Below are 16,954 nucleotides of genomic sequence, written 5' to 3'. Positions count from 1 at the left end.
TCTTATTCCCCCAGTAGTTTTTGTAAAGATTTTGGCCAGAGAGAAACTGCAGAGCAACTTGAAAGCTATATAAAGCAAATGTGTAATAGTGTTGGCAATGTTCTGAAAGTAGCTACCAAGAATGCATACTACAGGGAGGAATGAAAAACCAGTTTCTGGCTGAAATCCATTTTGAATGGAAAAGCTTTTAATGGATGAATTATCTTTCAATAAGTTGTTGGTTTCCATTTAATTGCCATTATTTGCTATTTTATTTGTAAATCTTTACGCTTGTACATATGTGACTACATTGGGAGGCATTGGAAGTTTGTTTATGAACTGTGCATTCTCCTTTCTTAAAGAGTAAATATCTGACTCTTTAAGTCTCTGCAGCCTCTTCTCTTGCCTTGTGATTTTAATTTGTCCTGTATAATATGTAGCATGTATCTTTTTCTATTAACATTTGACAACTTGGTTTTCCCTATCTGATCTTTCCTAATTAGAAATTACATGGGTGAATCAGAGTCCTTCTAATCTACTATGTAAATATAGGAACTGAACTTCATGCACTTATCAGGTACCTTTCACAGTTTTTGTAAAACAGTGAGGCACGAAGCCATGCCTGAGAAGCATGCAGGCTATTCCTTCAGGCGATACTCTCCCACTCAGATTTCTTGTTTACCGATTTCTGAAGATGTCTCCAGCAGTTGTTCCTGCCCGTGGGCCACGAACTCTTGTGAGTGGGAGGGAGATGGAGTTATTGCAAAGGGTGTGTAAATTCACCCCCCCCACACACACACACATAGTATAGTGAATGAATGAATTACAATGGCCTTTTAAAAAATTACTAAACTCATAGTAGGTTTTAATCATAATCTTTTCTCCGATTCAGCAAATGATAAAAACACAAAATTATCACATAGAAGTCTGTGAAAGTTTTTGATGTTAAAAAAATTAAACTTCATAACCAAAAGATTATGCTCTACCTCTATTCAAATCATTTAAAGCACTTATTACCATTTACCACCTGGAGTATGGAATTCCCAAAGGTGATGGACTTAATCTTCCTTCACTTTCCAAAGCAAAAAGCATGAGCGTCTGAAAACAGTTAATTTTCCCCCAATACTTATATATCTCCCTCTTTTTTTTTTCTATTCTCCTTGTATTGATCAGCAATATTCTGTCATGGTATTCCTGTATTGTTCCTGAATCAAAGAGGTCATATTTTATTATTTATTACATTTGACTATTAGTTTCAGATAGAACTTCTTTACCATACTATAGAAACACTCTTCTATTTCTGATTCACCTTGAATTAGCAAAAATGAGGAATAGATGCTGAATTTCACAAATGTCTTTTATTTATTTTTATTTTTTTTGAAAATTTTTTATGTTTATTTGCGTTTGAGAGAGAGAGTCAGCACAATCAGGGGAGGGGCAGAGAGAGAGGGAGATACAGAATCTGAAGCAGGCTCCAGTCCAGACTCTGAGCCATCAGCACAGAGCCTGATGTAAGGCTTGAACCCACAGACTGTGAGACCATTACCTGAGCTGAAGTCAGATGCTTAACTGACTGAGTTACCCAGGTGCCCCTCACAAATGTTTCTTAAACATCTGTATAGGTATATAGGATCTACTTGATCTAGTGTTGTAATACATTAAATCATATCAGACACTTCTTGTTTATGGTTCTTTCTTCCTTTTTGAAGTTGTAGGCCTTGATTTGTTACTCTTTTAGTTAAGAATTCATAAAAATCATCCTCACCACCATCATTGTATTTTTCCTTTTTTATTATTTGCTTATTTGCCTATACTTTTTCTTGTTTGTGTTATTTGCCAGCTTCATCACGTTTTCCTGTCAGGTTTATGAAGGTTCACAAAATTAATCTGGAGCGTGTTTATCTTTTTCTGTGTTCTCGAAACTGTTTGTATCCACAAGGCAGTGAAGTATGGTCATTGAGCCCATGGGCTTTGGGGACATATACAGACCTCAGTTTAAACGCTGGCTTGTTCACCTGCAGGTTTTATGACCTTGGGAAAGTTATTTAACTTGTCTAAGAATGAGTTTCATTACCTATAAAATGTGAACACAAGCATCGATTATAGATAGACTTTGTGAGATTAAATGAGATTATACAGGCAAAGCCCTATGACAGCTCTTGGCTGGTTGTAAGCATTAAATAAATGTGTCTATTGCTAAGATAATGGTGATAAAGATGGTGATAATGATGATATTGTTATTATTGTGTGGAAATTTTTTCCTTGAAATTAGTTGTATGTAATAATGGAATGACTTTTTTTTTTTTTAATTTTTTTTTTCAATGTTTATTTATTTTTGGGACAGAGAGAGACAGAGCATGAACAGGGGAGGGGCAGAGAGAGAGGGAGACACAGAATCGGAAACAGGCTCCAGGCTCTGAGCCATCAGCCCAGAGCCCGACGCGGGGCTCGAACTCACGGACCGCGAGATCGTGACCTGGCTGAAGTCGGACGCTTAACCGACTGCGCCACCCAGGCGCCCCATAATGGAATGACTTTTTAAAAAAGAATTTTTGGACACTCATTTTCCCTTGCTTCTTTAATTTTTCCCATTTTCCTGGACAAATTAATTTTAATGATTATTTTATTCAGTAATTTTTAATTATTGTTTTCCAAGAGAAATTTACCTATAGATTATTGACATCTTCAAAATTGTTAGGCCAGGTATATGGTATGCTTTGTAAGAGATATACATCTCTCCTTCTCTCCAAATACAAACATATATATTTGTGTGTGTGTGTGTGTGTGTATGTGTGTGTGTGTAGCTTATATACATGTTTATATTTACATATAAAAAGCCATCTATTTTTCTGTGTTTTCTTTTTTTCCCAATATATGAAATTTATTGTCAAATTGGTTTCCATACAACACCCAGTGCACATCCCAAAAGGTGCCCTCCTCAATAACCATCCCCCACCCTCCCCTCCCTCCCACCACCCATCAACCCTCAGTTTGTTCTCAGTTTTTAAGAGTCTCTTATGCTTTGGCTCTCTCCCACTCTAACCTTTTATTTTTCTGTGTTTTCATATTCACCCTAATTTTTATTCAGGAATACTGTGGTTTTTCTTCATACTCTTATCATAGTTTTATTTTTAATCTTTTTTTTTCTTTAATTTTTTTTTAACGTTTATTTATTTTTGAGACAGAGAGAGACAAAGCATGAACAGGGGAGGGGCAGAGAGAGAGGGAGACACAGAATCTGAAACAGGCTCCAGGCTCTGAGCTGTCAGCACAGAGCCCTACGCGGGGCTTGAACTGACAGACCGTGAGATCATGACCTGAGCCGAAGTTGGATGCTTAACCGACTGAGCCACCCAGGCGCCCCAATCTTTTTTTTTTAAGTTTATTTATTTTGAAAGAGAGAGAGCAAGCATGAGCAGGTGAAGGTCAGAGAGAGAGGAGAGAGAATCCCAAACAGGTTCTGCACCGTCAGCACAGAGCCCAAGACAGGGCTTGAAATCACGACACAAACTTGGAGATCATGACCTGAGCTGAAACCCAGAGTCAGATGCTCAATCAGCTGAGCCACCTGGATGCCCCGGTTTTATTTTTATTCTTATGGAAAGAAGACATTAAGCCCATTTTCAAATTATTTACATTTTCTGCTTTTAAAATTATTTTCTGCTTCAAACTATATTAATTTTCCTAAGCTTTTCCTAAATTTGTATTTCTACCTTTTTAGATACAAACATTCGTCACTTATTATTTATTACTAATTTTTGATTAATCGAATCATTTAGAGATGTTGGTTTACCTCTGAGTACAGTTGTGATTGCATCCCACAAATTTTTCTATACCCTGTTTCCACTATCATAATTTTTAATTATTCCATTATTTTATAATTTTGGTTTTTATATTCCCTTTGATCTTAGAGCTATTTGGAAGAATAATTATAACTTCTCAAGTTTTTGTTTGTTTGCTATCATTTTGTAATTTACTTCCAGTTTTCTTGCAGACATCAAAGAATAATGCCTATCTTTTGCTTTGGCAATCGTGATTTGTATTTTGATTTAATAAATGGTTAATTTTAGTAAATGTTCTATGAACAATGGAAGGAAAGCAATTATTTTTTTGTAGATCATGGAGTTTGTAGAATATACAAAAATGCATGCATCTACATACACACATACACTCATCCCAACATATATTATCAGTCATTATTATTTATATCCTATTACCTTTTTTTGTTTTTGTCACTTGTTCCTTTAAGAACAAAAAGAAGTATGATAAAACCTACTCACTCTTTTTTTTTTTTAACATTTATTTATTTTTGAGAGACAGAGAGTGACAGAGCATGAGCAGGGGAGGGGCAGAGAGAGAGGGAGATACAGAATCTGAAGCAGGTTCCAGGCTCTGAGCTGTCAGCACAGAGCCTGACGCCGGGCTTGAACTCACAAACGGTGAGATCATGACCTGAGCTGAAGTAGGACGCTTAACCAACTGAACCACCCAGGTGCCCCAACTCATTCTGTTTTTATTATGATTCTATAAATTTCTCCTTATATTTCCAGTATTTTCCTTTATTTACTTTGGTGTTATATTATCTACAGCCTGAATATCAATGACTAGCATAACTTGTTAGTACTACTATTACAAGTACTAAAAAAAAAAAAAACCAAAAAGTTTTGAGCACGTATCATGTGGCAGGTATTGAGGTGGGTGTTTTAAATGAATTTTTTTTACTTAGTACAGCTCTATAAGATAGATGCATATATTTACCACTTCCAATGAGTATTCTGATAGATTGTTTTCATTAAGAGACACACAGATAAAACAATTTATTGTTTTACATAATGCTTCTTGCCTTTAATGATACCTCCTTAATGTTAATATTGTGACCCTTGCTTCCTTTTTGTTTGCATTTGCCTTGTATATCCCTGTCTGTCTTTTAACATTTAATCTTTATGTCATTTAGTGTGGTGTTGGTATATAGTCGATACCCTACAAAAGAATATTTGTGGGATGAGCAGTCTTTCAGAGTCACTTTGTTTGGTATGTATGTTTTCTAGAAGGCATGTAATTGAATGTTGTTTATGATGAGTGTGAATAGATATTAGGGGAGTTTAACCCACTTACAGTTATTGTGTTAACGATTTGTTTAATTTACTTCTGACATTTAGTGTTTTGTTATTTTTTATGTTTCCTTTAATTTTCTTTTTTGCTTTTACTACTGCCATATGGACTGTGAGTTCTTTGATTAAATATACATACAAATTCGTTTGGAGAGTGTACATCTTGTTTTTATTCCACTTTTGATTGACATCTGGCTTGTCCTGCAGCTGAGTGCATTCACACTGTTGGCACAATAATTGGAGTTTCCATTATAGCTGCTTCACAAGGCTTTACATGCCAGCCTACAGTAAATCATGCTGACGGTCATGAATTTCTCTTTTTGTTTATGATCTCATTTGAAATAATTTATTTGTTTGAAAATGAAACATTTTTATCACACAATGTAGTCTTTATTAATTTTGTCCTTAATCATATAACAAATGTTAAATGATATGTATTGATTATCTGTTATGTACACAGTGCTGCTGAACTATGTGAATTTGAAGGAGAAAGAACACAAGCACAAAGTGGTATTTTTCTCCGTTTTTTTTTTCCATAATGTATTTTTTATTTTTTATTTATTTTTTATTATTATTATTTTTTAATATATGAAATGTATTGTCAAATTGGTTTCCATACAACACCCAGTGCTCATCCCAAAAGATACCCTCTTCAATGCCCATCACCTACCCTCCCCTTCCTCCCACCCCGCATCAACCCTCAGTTTGTTCTCAGTTTTTAAGTCTCTTATGCTTTGGCTCTCTCTTTTCTCCCTGTTTTTAACTTGCTTAAAGTGTAATTGACAGGAGAAGTAGATGTATATCCATAAAAAAAAGCTGAAAAACTCAAAAGCTAAAATATAAGTGATGTCACTGGCACTGTGTATAAATAAATGCTAATTGAGAAACATATGCAAAATGTGCCATGGATTCAGAGGTCAGAAACATTGCCTAGGATTGAAATAAATGTTCAGAGAGATCTTCCCTGAAGAAGGAAAACATCCCAAGGTGGTGGATAGTGGGGAAAGGTGTGGAGATGGGCATATACAAACCATGTGGATGGGATGGCAAGCAAATAATCATGGTCACTTCAGAGGTTTCATGGAATTGGAAATGCTTATTAGGGTAAAGGATTCATTCTACAAACACGTGTCAAACACTTAGTACCCAGAGAGCATACAGAAGGCGCTTAACCAAGTGTAGGGCAGAGGCATGTCAGAGAAGGCTTCCATTTGGAAGTACTGCCAGAATGGAATTGTAAGAGACAAGCAGGAGTCCAATGGGTAAAGGTTTCAGTCATGGGTGGGAAAGTTGGAAAGAAGTGTTTTTTCGGCAGAGGAGAGCAAAGATATGAAGGCTTATGGGTGAGAGAGAGCATGGTGCTTTTGAGAACCACAACCATTTTTCTATGATTGGCATATAGAATGGGAATGGGAGAACTTGGTGAAATGGTTAGAGGGAGAAAAGCTTCCCCACATCATGAGGGCTTTGGGTACCACATTGTAGGCTTTTGGACTTTATCTACGAGGCCAGAGGAGCCTCAAAGTGATGGAAAGTGGATTATAGACAGGAAGATTGAAAGTGGAGAGATGGGTTGAGAGATTAATTCAGGTGAAAGATGTCTAGGGACTACACAGAGGCAGTGGCCATGGGGATATATTTGAGAGTGATTAAAACATTAGAAGTGACAACACCGATACCAAATGGGTAAAGGAGCTAGAAATAGGGCAGCCACGGATTATTCTTTGAGTGCTGCTTGGAAGTTAACTGGAATATGTTTATCATTATAGAAAAACACATGAGAAGGAAAAGGTTTGCAGGCCAAGGTGGCGTTGTGGGGTAGGTTGAAATACTTTTAGGTTTTATACATATGGGTTAAAGGTTTTCTTCTTATGGTATTTTCCTACCGAGTTGAAAGTAATGGGGTTTTAAGTGTCAGCATTTCCTTAAGATCGTCATGAGTGTGTAACACGTATAACACTGGTAAAATTACTAGGTCAATAAAATATGTGTAAATGCACAGATTTGTTGGTGAGACAAAAATTTATTTAGCTACCAATCCCATAAATGGACAAACAATTAACAATAATAAAGTCTGTTTCAGTAACAAAGCCTCGCAAAGACAGGGAGATGTGGATGCCTTTCAACAAAAGAAATTCCTTTCTTCTCAGATGACATGTAAACTGATGTCATTTCTCATTCCATAAAGAAAAAAAAAAAGATGAAACTTGCTATGGTTCACAGTATTCCAATGACGACATTCTTCCTCAAAGTAGTCTAAAAAAAGACATTGTGAACAAACTTGTGCTTCCTCTGCCAGAAATGCATGCCTGGCTATAATGCAAGCCTTTCATATTCAACCATTTAGATAATAGTTTTTACATGAACTTTCATAACATTTATTTACTGCCATAAATGAATGGACCAACCAGGGCTGAAGGCAGGAATCCAGTTCCTCAGCAGTTAGATTTCTCACTGCATTATCTCAACTTTATCAAGTTTTCTCTGAAAGTAGTATTTCCTGTCAGTATTTCATAGGCAATGTGAAATGTTACGGGTGTCTCAGTTTAGAAGTTTTACAGTTCTGCCTGCTTGTGAAACACATTAGCCTCACTCCATGAAGATCATGCTCTAGTTATAAATATTTTGACTACCCAGAACACCCTTTTTTAAGGGTGTATCAACCACATCTTCCTTCCCCTCCCCTCTTGCCGACTGATTCACACTCTTCTATGAATTGTTGCAGCAAAAAACCAACCAACAAACAAAACCAGGCAGACTGCCTATTTCTGAAGACAAGGCTTTCTGTATGTTCACCTGGGTAAAATGGTGAGCTATGCCTTGGGCTGATCTGCTAGTGAGGGTTTAACCAGGATAGGTGTGTTGATCACTAATGGAGGAAGACATTTTTGTATGATAGGTTTTCCGTTGACATAGTAGAGGTGATTGATGGTGAGCCTGGTCTGGAAGAGTTTGAACTCAAGGTAGCTCTGCTAAGCAGACATCTGACTTGTTGAAGTCCTGCCACCCCCTCTAGTCCCTACGTGCTGAGGCATGGGGTTCCCTCGGGTTGAGCTGGTTAAACTGGACAAACAACAGTCTCCCAGAGCAGACTCTGGGGCCATGGCCTGGAGGCTGGCTCCTGCCCTGGCAGGAAGTTATGCCCACGTGCTTGCCTTCCTCCTCTCCCACTCTGTTGGTGCCAGGCACAACCAGACAGGAGCAGAGGATGGCCATGGACAGGACAATTGGTGCTTGACTCTGACCTGCTCCAAAAGCCCTATCTCCAGAGTCTTCCCAGCTCATGGCTGGCCTCTATGGGATGGGCTAGGATTATAGAGCAAATTTCTGGAACCTCACCCTTGGTGGCAGAAAATGCAGAACCAGATGCAGCTGTGGAAGAAGCCACTAGATGGTTGAAAAAGGTAAAAATAATTTATCTCTTTTAAAAAAAAATTTTTTTTCAACGTTTATTTTAGTTTTGGGACAGAGAGAGACAGAGCATGAACGGGAGAGGGGCAGAGAGAGAGAGAGACACAGAATCGGAAACAGGCTCCAGGCTCTGAGCCATCAGCCCAGAGCCTGACGCGGGGCTCGAACTCACGGACCGCGAGATCGTGACCTGGCTGAAGTCGGACGCCCAACCGACTGCGCCACCCAGGCGCCCCAATAATTTATCTCTTAAAATAAAATTTGAACTGTATATTTTCTCTCCTAAAGTAATCTAATTGCTTGAAGGGTGGGGGGAACCTTAAGACATTAGAAGGAAAGAAAACAATTGGAATCTTTTACTTGGAGAAAGCAGAGAAATGCCTTGTTGCTAACATTTGCTGCTCTTAGAGCTAAAATCAAATCTCTGATGTCTGTATGAACAGAGATGCATATAATGTAAAAGATTCCCAGATACCAGAGAACTCCCAAGAGCTTCTATTTCATTCTCTAATTTAACTGTCACCTTTATCCACCTCTATGCCTATTTGCTGAATAGGAATAAAGAGGGAAATTGAGCAAAATTTGTCTTCACAAAGGGCATAGGAGAATGGGGGAGTCATTTCCATAATAGGTAATAAAAGTTATGATACAAGTTTGGCATGGTTTCTCTGGAAGCACTTTCACTGTCTTCATAGCCCTAGTGCCTTGCACAGCTCTTGACTTGTAGTTGTTCTTATTTGTTGGATGTTGTATTTGGCTGCCATCAACATGAATTTGAGCCATTTAAGCTAATTCTTTACACACTAACTCTTTAATACAGTTTCATTTATTTAATTTATTCATTCATTCACTGGCAAATACTTAGAGGCAGAGCTACTCTATAAGACCAGAAGCATATGCAATGAATATTAGTGCAATTCCAGCCTAAATGTTGACATTTGCATAGGTAATATAGAAAGTGGTTTATTTACAAGTGAAAGGATATTGTGTTTAGGGGTTGTTTAGTGTATTAAAAGATAGGCAAAAAAAATGTTATGCAGAAGTTTGTGTGATTAATTAAAATAAAGCTATTATATGATTCACCTACCTCTGCTAGTGAAGATATAATTTTGTTTATAAGCATCTCAATGCTATAGAATGACTTCAGAACATTCTGGAGAATGTCTCTCTTTCTACTGAATTTCATTTGAGTGGCCTCCGAGGGGCCCTCCATCCCCAGCCTAAAAGATACCTTCTTCAATTCTTGCATATTTTCCTCTTTATAGGAATGATATGTGCTGACTCTGCTTCTTTACCTCGTAGTTATTCATTTAAAACATTATGAAATATTTAAGACAATGCGTATAGAAGAACATAGTCAAGACTCATGTTTCAACACTCAGCTGAACAAATAGAACATTACCAGTAACACTGATGCTCGTGGGCACCTATCCCTACTCATATCTCACTTTCTCCCAGTACACAATGATGCCACCACTATTCTGAATTTGGGGTGAGGTAATTATCCTTTCCATATAATTCTTTTTTTTTAAAGATTTTATTTTTTGTAAGTAATCTTTACACCCAACGTGGGGCTTGAACTTTCGACCCCAAGATCAAGAGCTGCATGCTGTCTCAGCTGAGCCGGCCAAGCATCCCCATGTCATTCTTTGTAATAGTACTAAGTATGTATGTATGACTAATCACTATGTCATATTATTTGTCATACTTTTAAGCTTTGCACAAATGGTACTCTACTGAGTGTATTTTTCTGTGACTTGGTATCTTCTCCATATTTTCAGTCATTATTGTGGTAGTGAGATTCATCCATGATGATAGTGTTCAGTGTTGTATAAAATTCCGTGGTTTATCTATATTCTCTCCTGCTAATGGATATTTCGTTTTCTTGCAACTTTTATGTCAAGGAGTCAGGGCGGATATCAGCACTATTACTTGGTGCAAACAGGGACTCGCTGGCAGCAAAGTGGGAGATGGTCTCCCAGTATCCTTTCTAGAGGTGTGTTTGAGCTTATGTGCATTTGGATGCACTGGGGATGGGTTTTCTGCAGAATGGATCCACCAGTGGGATGTTTCCATCCTGTTGCTCTCCCTTTTGGTGAGCTTAACAGGAGAAGACCCTTGTAGGACTTGGGGATGGTCAGACTGTTTTGGTGTCAAGAAGTTTGAGGATGAAGTATGAGTTGTTGGTAGTTGTTAGGCACATAAGCCACCTGGAGTTTGGGGAGCCCATGGGAAGTATAACTCCTCCTTCTTGGAAAGGCCCCCTTTTTTTTTTTTTTTTTTAATTTTTTTTCAACGTTTATTTATTTTTGGGACAGAGAGAGACACAGCATGAACGGGGGAGGGGCACAGAGAGAGGGAGACACAGAATTGGAAACAGGCTCCAGGCTCTGAGCCATCAGCCCAGAGCCCGACGCGGGGCTCGAACTCACGGACCGCGAGATCGTGACCTGGCTGAAGTCGGACGCTTAACCGACTGCGCCACCCAGGCGCCCCATGGAAAGGCCCCTTTTATTCAATTAGTTTCTTACTGGGAAATTTGGAAAGTTCCTTATTGATTATCACTTGTCACCCCAAACCAATTTTTTCTTGTTTCAAATAATGTTGCTGTGATCATGTCCCCTTGTGTCCATATGCAAAAGTTTTTAAAGGTCTATATTTAGGAGTAGAATTGCTGAATTATAGGGATTGTGCCTTGTCAGATTTACTGAAGGTTACCATTTGGTTTTCAAATTACTGAACCAGTTTATACTCCAACCAGTAATACATTAGAGATCCCATTGTTCAAGATCTTCTCTAATGATTGATATTGTACAAATTTGTTTAAATTTTTTTTTCATTTTATTTATTTTTTTTGAGGCTGGGGGAGAGATGGAGAGAGAACCCCAAGTAGGCTCTGTGCTTATCGCACAGCTTTTTAATTATTATTATTATTCTTAATCACTGTGGGCTTGTATTCTTTTATTTGTTGCCCTTAAAATTCTATATGTATGCTTAACTTAATGCAATAGCAGTGTCTTCCCTTATGAAAAAAATCTCTTATAAACTTCTTAGTGTTGTAAAATATTTTAGTTCTACCTTGTTTTTGTGCTTTCCTAATTTGACACAATCATGTGGCTATTACATGCCAATGCTTGATTAGATTTACCTATGCATTCATCAATTTCCTTGTCCACTGTTCATTTCATACTTTCTGTACTCATTCCTTTAGTGAAAGTGTATTCATGGTAAACTTGAAAATTTTTGCTTGTCAGAAAATACATTTTCTTTGATTTCACTGCTGAGTGGCAGTTTAGGTAGGTAGGAAACTGGATGTGGGAGTTATTCTCATGGCTTCTGAGAGATCTGCTGCTATCATTGGAATCTTAATTTCTTTGTGTCATTCTAATATGTATATGTATATATATATATATACACACACACACACACACACACACACACACACATACATATATATACACACACACATACATATTTGAAGGTACTTTCTCTTTGGCTGTTTTTAAGGTCATGTTTGTCTTTGGTGACCCATAGAATTGCTATGATATTCTATGTGTGGATTAAAAATATATGTATTTACATTAAAAAGGATTTCCCCTTAAAATTTTTTGTACTTCCCGAATCTGAGTGATAAGAGAAGATAGGATTCAGTAGGCAGAGAGGGAAAGATTAGGGCCTGAGGTCCCTCGATGGGGAAAAATACCTATTTTGGAACACTGCTGGGAGTGTCTCACCACGGCAAGCTCCCTTAAGCATAAGGATCCTCTTAAGAATGTAACAGACCCCAACTACTCCCCTCAGGTTTCCCCTCTGGAATTTGATAAAAGACCTAAGTATGGCCATAGACCACCTCTCATACAATGGAAATGATCCAATCAGGAATGGACAACCCAGCACCTAGAACTACCAGCCCCTAGAACTACTAGCCAATAAAGGTAAAACCTGAGGAGGAACAAGGGGAAAGGGAGGGGGGGAGGGCTGACCAGAACCTTATAAAACAAGGACCCTCCCTGTAGTCCTTGAGCATTCACTTTTGAATGTCCCCTCTCTGTAAAGAGAGCTTTCCTACTATTCTAATCATATTATAATAAACTTTTGCCTGCTGCTCATTTTGTATTCACCTCTTGATTCTTTGAGGTGGTGAGACAATGAATCCCAGGTATTGTGGTAAAAAATCCTGCAACAAAGGCTCATTTGACAAGATGTAGGAAAAGAAGTTCAGGGTACCTAGTTAAACTTTATTTTCAGATAATTAATACTTTTCAAAGTATTAAGTATGTCCCATGACATACTTAATTTGTCCTAGATTTTATCTGGCTACTCATGGTTAGATGATGAGGAGGTTTTATTTTCCTGACAAGACCTGAGGTTGATAGGATCATTTCCCAGATTGTCTTCTTTTTGTAGGTGAGTAGATTTTTTTTTTTTTCCTAAAAATCCACCATTTCATGGAGCATCCAGTCTTTTTTTTTTTTTAATTTTTTTTAAATTTATTTTTGAGACAGAGAGAGACACAGCATGAGCAGGGGAGGGGCAGAGAGAGGGAGACACAGAATCTGAAGCAGGCTGCAGGCTCTGAGCTGACAGCACAGAGCCCAACGAGGGGCTCGAACTCACAGACTGTGAGATCATGACCTGAGCTGAAGTCAGACGCTTAACCGACTGAGCCACCCAGGTGCCCCTGGAACATCCAGTCTTTCAAAGGTCTTGGGTTTTGTGGGCATCTAAATTTGAGCTCCCCATCTTGTGGAGGTTTTGTGACCTGTTCACCAAATGGTTCTAGGTCCCTGGAAGGGGAAAATTCCACCCGAGTAGTGACTGATTCAGCATTTGTTTTCCTTTCTGGGTGTGTTGTTTTTGTTTTGTTTGCTTCTTGTTTTGTTTGTTTGGTTGGGTAGGTAGTGTCCTTTTTAGCTCTTAGGATTTTTCCCCTTCCTTTCAAGTGAGATCTGTATTTAAAAGGGCTTGTCCTGTTTTATCAGTTACATTGCTGGAAGCAGAAACACTTCCCTTCATTCTAACCAAACCCTTGCCTTTACCACTGATCTAAAATTGTTCTCTGAAAAGTCTGCCAGGGATGCGTTATTGCTAAATCCAACTGCCTCTTCTTGAGAGTTGCCTACTTGAAAGCTTTCATTTCTTGGCTAACCTTTCTCTTCCACTGACTTCTGTGACTCTGATTTCTTCTTATTTTTCTACCTCTCTGACCTGCCCTTGTCAGTGTTCTTTAATAGCTCTTTTCCATTGTTTCTTCTTTAATTTAAACATGCCTCTTCAAGACTGAATATATACCTAAGCTAGTGTTCTGATCTCCAACCTCTGTAGGCTAACTTTTATGTTGTTTTCTAGGGTTATCTTTCAAAAAAACAGATCTTATGACTCTCCTTCCTTTGAAAATCTTTGATAAATTCTTATTGACAAAATATATAATCTTAGCATTATAATTTCTCCATAATGTGACCCTTAGCCACTCCTTCTTGAACTTTCCCAGGCACCAAAGTCTCCATGTCCTGTCCTACTCAGTCTTTCTTGGGCCCTAATGATGTTTCACTCTTTGTCTTTGTTCATAACCCTAGAGTGTCTGCTGTCACTCTACATATTGAAATCATATGCTTCCTTCAAGGTTAACCTTGGATTTCACCTTGGTGGAGGTTTGACCCATTACCACCTCTGCTGGCTCCCTACTTTATTTATGCTTGCCTGCCTGCCTGCCTGCCTTCCTTCCTTCCTTCCTTTCTCACTCACTTTCTTTCTTTTTCTTTCTTTCTTTTTCTTTCTTTCTTTCTTTCTTTCTTTCTTTCTTTCTTTCTTTCTTTCTTTCTTTCTGTCTTTTTCTCTCTTCCTCTCTTTTCTTGTAAGTTTATTTGAGAGAGAGAGAGAGAGAGAGAGAGAGAGCGTGAGCGCACAAGCAGGGGAGGGGTAGAGTGACAGAGGGAGAGAGAAAATCCCAAGCCTATGCTGGTCAGCACAAAGCCCAACTTGGGACTGGATCTCAAGAACTTTGAGATCATGACATGAGCTAAAATCGAGAGTCGTCATGCTTAACTGACTAAACTACCCAGGTGCCCCTATACATGCTTTTCACGTGCTGTCAATCATAATTATTTATGTAACTTTCTCTCTCTAATGTATATTTTTTGAGTACAAACTATTCTCTTCATTTTATGACCTTAAGTTTTCTGAGCACAATGCTGTATGTTTGGTAGCCTTCAACAAATTCATTGATTATTTAATTAAGTTGCTTGTCTTCAGTGGTTATGAGGACAAATTGGGACTTAAAATATCAAACCTGGTTTTACTAAAAAAATGATCAACTTAAAAAAATTGTTAGAGCTTCGTAAGCAGTATTAATCTTCATTTTCAATTTGGAAGAGTATTTCTCTTAATCTCTTATATTTTCAGGGGAGTCCTATTTTTATGTGAGATTTTCCATCAGGCTGATGGTCATAAGACTGGGAAATCCTAGGATCTCATGAAAAAGTCCTCCCAAAAAGCATCTTGTAACTTTCATGGCCTTTGAACTATATTTATTTATTTCCCCAAATCTCTTTTTTCTTTTTCTACTTTACAATTATTGCAATGCATAAATTACAGTAGATGTATGCATCTTATGCCTATCTAGAACATTTGTTCTAATCGATTTCACTGTTAAATCAGCCTTCAAGTTATTTTTAAACACTTGTGAATCTAGTGTTCTCTCCCTTTTCTCTTTTGGTGTAGGGTTGCCAAAATTTGCATATCAAAATACAGGACATCCAGATAGATTTGAATTGCAGATAAACAATGAACAATTTTTTACTATATGTCCCAATATTTCCTGGGACATATACTAAAAAAAATCATTATTTATCTGAAATCCAAACCTAACTGGGCATTTTGAATTTTTTTTTTTTTTTTAGTTTATTTATTTTTTGAGAGAGAGGGAGAGAGAGAATCCCAAGTAGGCTCTGCACTGTCACTGCAGAGCCTGATGCAGGGCTCAAACTCAAGAACTGTGAGATCTGAGCTGAAATCAAGACTGACTGAGCCACCCAGGCACCCCATTTAACTGGGCATTTTGTGCTTTATCTGGCAACCCTATGTGTGTACCACTTTCAGCTTCTTAGTTCCTTATCATCATAATTATCTAAAAAGTATACAAAGGGTTTCTACATTCAGAAATGAAGACTCCAAAAAAGTGTTTTCCCTGGAAAACTATCAAACAAAGATTCCTTCACTTGCAAATGTTCTGTGTGGAGAGGAAGGTAACATGGTAACATTCTAAAGTGGGATGGTGGAAAAAGGAGATTGTAGTGAAAAACTGGTCTCAGCTAGCGGCATTTACTAGCTTAAGTATGTTTCTGGTAATTTTTCCAATACAACTAACATATTGTGGCAGGCACATCTGGGTGACACACACTCAGTAAAAATGCCTGGGAGAAAGCATGCGTGTATATGTGTTGAGTTAAACAGCCCTTTGTTATGAGGGAGTGGAAAGGGGCCATGAACATTGTGCTGAAATGCAAACTAATTGATGGACAGTATAATCACCACCTTAGTTAGCACCCCGGGACTCTTTTCATGCAGGCAACTGTAAATTTAAATGGAAACCTAAAGGATAGCATATAGCCCATAGCTCAGCATTCCATTACTTCATGTATGAAATATTCAGTGAGTAAGAGAGAGGTGTAGGAGACAATAGCTGGGGAGGAGCTACACAGCGGTGAGAAGGTAAGATTGAAGTGGCTGGTAACAATCTCATTCTACTCTTGTGCAGATAAGAGTTTCTATTTGAAGGATTAAACTCTATTCTTTGCTCAGGATGAGGCAGGGTACCTCTATGTGCTGAGAAGTCCCGTGATCTCTTCTCTTTGGCCCAAGCCCTAGACACTGAAGTCTTTTCAAGACTGTGTGATTTGGGGCGAGATGGATTTATTCATGAGCCTGATCAATCACAGTGTATGTATCTTCATATAACTAATATTTAGTGTCACTGAAAGTGTCTGAGTTTTCTAATCAGACTGACTTGGATTCAAATCTCTCGTAGCTCTGCCCTTGGGATCATGACATAAACTTACCCTCAGCTTATTCAGCTATAAAATGAAGCTAATACTGTTCACCTCTCAGGTTTGTGATGCGGATTACAGCAGGTTTCTTAGATGCAAACTGGCTGGTGTTTGTAAACTGCTTTGTGAAAGGTAGTAGTGCCCCTTTCTATATGCGTGCTGTCTTTATGCTCAGCTCTTTGGCTGAGCCTGACATGCGGGATGGTGCCCATCTTCCTGTGATCATGTACTTCCCGCCTGCATTTGTTTCTGAATATCTTGAGACACCTTACTTTCCTGGTGCATTGCTGATGAGGGAGACTGTTTGCCCTAGGCTGGGTATGGCAGGGGGCTGTCTTTTGCCATGACGACCCCAGTCAGCTGGCACTGTCTGCCTGAAGTGATGTGTTGAGAAAGACTGTGAGGCTC

At 38.3% G+C, this 16,954-nt stretch overlaps 1 protein-coding gene across 2 annotated transcripts in view; it reads left to right on the top strand.

The window, feature by feature from the left end:
* Positions 1 to 16,954, top strand: part of NCKAP5 (NCK associated protein 5) — a 976,326-nt gene that overhangs the window by 27,432 nt on the left and 931,940 nt on the right. The window contains exon 1 of one of the 2 annotated variants that reach the window (XM_045479575.1): positions 8,283 to 8,494. The exons of the other annotated variant lie outside the window; for it this stretch is intronic. The gene's annotated coding sequence lies outside the window, so the exon portion shown is untranslated. Of the gene's footprint in view, positions 1 to 8,282; positions 8,495 to 16,954 lie in introns of those variants that run through there. 2 annotated transcript variants of the gene reach the window in all.

The sequence above is a fragment of the Leopardus geoffroyi genome, chromosome C1 (assembly GCF_018350155.1).
Source record: "Leopardus geoffroyi isolate Oge1 chromosome C1, O.geoffroyi_Oge1_pat1.0, whole genome shotgun sequence".
NCBI lineage: Eukaryota > Metazoa > Chordata > Mammalia > Carnivora > Felidae > Leopardus > Leopardus geoffroyi.
The sequence above is the reverse complement of the archived record's forward strand: the minus strand, read 5'-3'. Positions and strand labels throughout refer to the sequence as shown.